Here is a 3,998-nt window from a genome sequence, read left to right as displayed (position 1 = left end):
GGACATTTTCCCTCCACCAATGTGTGATTTTGCTTGAATTTTGAGGAACCACCATGGACGGCGGCTTGAAGGTGGCTGTGGAGCTCGATCCGGCCAAACGAGCCACTGGCTCAATAAATTGATAGCAGATTTGGATTCCTCACAAAAATTGGAGTCGGGTGGTGGTGACCTTGAAATTTTCTGGGCGGTTTAACTTTTCCGGCCACCGTGCACGGCGGCGGCAGCGGCGGTCCAGTGACCGGCCGGCGACACTCCGGTGAGGCCTCGATAGACATAATTTTCTTCCCTTCACGCTGATCCCGGAATCGTCGCCCGATTCTCAATTGGTACGCTCTAAGACTAAACTCTCAATTTTTTTTATATATGTAAAAATAATTAATTGATTAATGAATTTAATTCAGTAATTAAATAGATTAAGTTGAATAATAAGAAATTAGGTATAGAAATAGCTTAAAAATATATAGAACATTTATAGTCCTTTGTAAATAGATTAGATTGGTTAGTATGTGGTAATTGCGATAGGGAATATGATCAGTTAACTGGTTTAGGTTCTTTAGAATAACGTAATAGCAAATTGGTTTAGAACATTGACAAATAAATTACATGCGCTATAATTATAATTAGGAGGTTTAATAATGAGATGAGAATTCCTAGCTAATATTTATGTAAGTCAATTTAGGAATTTTAATAAATATCGTTAGGAGAAGTTATAAATTCAAGTAAATAGTTATAGGGGCAATTAACAATATTATTGAATCACGCTTAGAGGTTAATATAAATTGTTAATTAGTTGATTTGGAATTATTGAGAGTGTATATGTAAGTGTGATGGATGATATCTGTAGCTTGAAGCTGATTGGCTGTCTGAGATGATTGATCGAATGATTGAAAAAATAAAATTATGGCAGACGGGATGGGTTGATTTGAATTGCCCGATGGATGGGCTGTGTGTATTGATTGATAAATATATAATATTATTGTGATATTTAAACAGGTAGATAGTCTTATTTTTAGGGGAGATGCTGCCGAAATTTGATAGAAATTAGACTAAATTTTAATTAACAACATAATTAATAAGTTTATTTAGATTATTTCTATAACTTGTTATTTAATAAATAAAGTGCTCTGACTATTTTATTATGATCATGATTATTCATTTAATTATTCAATTATTTATTTATTTCATCATTGTTGTTTATTGTTAATTTTTATTTATTTATTTACTTATTTAATTGCAATTGAGAATGGATGTCTAATGTTGCATTGCATTACGATATTCAACTGATCAATATGTCCGCATTTAATTGCAATGTTTGATTAATTGTGTTGTGATAATGCCATGCTTTGTTTGTGTGGAATGGGGATGAAGTGGGTCACCAAGGGTTTGTGAGACTGTTTCTGTTATACGGATCCTGATTTTGATTTCTGTTATATTCTGATTCTGTTATGTGGATCCTGATTCTGTTTCTGTTAGCCGAGTAAATGGGAGATCGGCGCCCCCGTGTGCACCTACAATTACCGTTACTGTTAACCACGGGTTGGCTTCTCGTCGTTGCGCACCGGACAGTCTAGATTTGATCGCAGCCCGCAGGGTGGCCTCCTGTTGTGAGCGCTTGATGATCTAGATTGGATGGAGACCACCGGGTTGCCTCCTGTTGGTATGAAAAAGAAAAGAGAGGATAGAAAAACAATGAGAGGGCTGGTCAAGTGAGGATTAGACCGGTCGGCCAGTATGGGGGATCGGCTCCCTGGTGCACATGTGAGAGGATGAGCCATGTGGGAGGACGGCTCATCGGGGGTTCGGTGACTCCACTGACCAATTTCCACGTGATGTGATTATTTGAAGGTGAAATTGTTTGTGAGTGCTGGTGACATGCCATTTGTGTGACTGGCTGCGTGAGCATATAACTAGTCGGATGACTAGATTGATATGTTTACACATTTGTGTGACTGTGTGTGTTGTGTAATAATTATTACTCTTTAGAAAACTCACATGTCTTGTTTAATTTTTCAGGAAGTAAGTTTCTCTTTAATTCGATTTAGGTTACGTTTCTTCGACGCAGGGCACTAAAGAAATTTTCCCTAGTTCCATAATTATTTTACTATGTAACTGTATGTAAAAAAAAAAAAGGCTTTGTATGTCAAACAGTTAGTGACTCCGCAGTTGTAGAATTTACTTACATTTAGTCGTGTATTATCGTAGACGAAATGATTCTGTGAGCCTATACTAGAAATGTGATGTATTGTAAATTGGCCCGAACTGTGGAATTTTGTAGAAGATAAATTTGGGCCGAGATGTAATAAAATCTTGAGGTTTATTTTTTTGTAATTTGGGCTGAATATTTGAAATTTATATTGAGATAGCAAATTTTAGTATTTCAGGCTTACTACGGGCCTCGGGGGCCTTAAGCTTACCTGGGCCCTAGTGCCGGTCCGACCCATGGAATCGGGTCGTGACAAAGTTGGTATCAGAGCATAGGTTAGAGTTCTAGGACACAACTGCGGAGTATAGAAAATTTCTTTATGTTGGGATCGGCCGTAACCAACATAAGGAAAGATGCTTGGGAATTTCCTTCTTAGGGAGGGTGGACGCACTGAACCCTATGAAGGAAAAATCCATACTTGTTGTGTAAACCAATGGTCCATAGATAGAAGTAATTGAGGATTTGAGTGAAAGTAGTGGACAATAGGATGAACCCATCGAAATACCTATAGGGGCTAGAGTTGGTATCAACCCTTAGGCTAGGGAATAGAGTAATACTTGTTGGTAGTGGATTGGCCTGATCACCCAGTACACTACTTTTCATATGAACTCTATTCCTGTCAGTGAGTAGGATAGTGTAGAGAATAAATAGGATTTTCATTGGTATGGTAGATTCATGAACATAAATAATAACTTTGAGATAATTAGAAATTCGTGTCTAGTTTTCAACACAGCTACTGAATTTCTTTAGAGTTTATTCAAAAATATAAACCTTTTATTTTTGTTTTCATTTTATTTACCTGACATTTTAGATTTAAAACCCCATTTTAATTTTGAATTCAAATTGTGTTATGATAAATAATTTGAAATTGATTATTTATATAGTAAATTATTTTTGAAAGCTGTCTATTTATATCACGGGGCCAATTGGATTAGATCATAAAATGAAATGATTAAAAGGATAGTAAAATTTTGAAAGAAGATTGGAAAAAGAAGAATAAGACTGGTGGAGATAATAATAAGTAAGTAGACAGTTAGTAGTCAAGTTGAGAACATGAACGCTGGAAATGTCGGGTAGCCGATTTTGGTATAGAAGTTAAGTGGCGATTTGATGTGAAGAATGTGATTGTTTAATGTATAAGTGAGAAAGATAACAATAGAAATGAACTTGGATAATTTAAGGGTATAAGGAAGGATATATGACGAGTTGTAATATATATATATGAGGAGTAAGTAGTAGATAAAAATTAGAAGAATTCATAAATATCTTACTAGACTTAGATAAGGAAAGGAGTTGTTGAAAATTCTAAAGTCAAATATGAAGTCAAAGATAGGTGAGACAGGTGAGTTGAATCTGAGCTTGATATACGTTAGCAATAGATAGATGTTAAGTCAATAGTTCCAGACATGGTGCCTAACACTTAGTCAAATAAGACTAATTAAAATGTTAGCATTATGGCTTGAGGACAAAAGAGTAAAGAAGTTAACAGTATATGTAAATCAGACTCGAAGGAGTTATTGAGATCAACTTAATGTAATATTCGGATGGTAAGGTAGTATTAGGTTGGGAATTAACGAAATTTAATTGAAAAATCTGTGTTGATAGGTATTAGATAAAGGTGAATATTTAAGATAGGTAATAAATACTAAGTTGAATTATTGGTGATTAGATAGATCGCGATTAATGATGATTAGTAGACAAAATAATTAATAAGAATACTCTCTTATCCTTAACAAATTAATAGGCAACATTAGTAGAATGGAAGGTTATCAAATGGGATTTAGGTTGTGAACAG

General features: G+C 35.0%; 1 long non-coding RNA gene across 1 annotated transcript; it reads left to right on the top strand.

Moving 5' to 3' along the window:
* The first annotated feature begins 275 nt into the window (after positions 1–275).
* LOC149494646 (uncharacterized) lies at positions 276–2,328 on the top strand. The gene is made up of 2 exons (XR_016321827.1): positions 276–326; positions 2,014–2,328. It is a non-coding gene; the product is annotated as an uncharacterized LOC149494646 (long non-coding RNA).
* Positions 2,329–3,998: the final 1,670 nt, after the last annotated feature.

Source organism: Jatropha curcas, chromosome 7 (assembly GCF_041381405.1).
Source record: "Jatropha curcas cultivar XTBG-Jc1 chromosome 7, XTBG_Jcur_1.0, whole genome shotgun sequence".
NCBI classification, from domain to species: domain Eukaryota; kingdom Viridiplantae; phylum Streptophyta; class Magnoliopsida; order Malpighiales; family Euphorbiaceae; genus Jatropha; species Jatropha curcas.
Note: the sequence above shows the minus strand (reverse complement) of the source record. Positions and strands in the feature narration are given on the sequence as shown.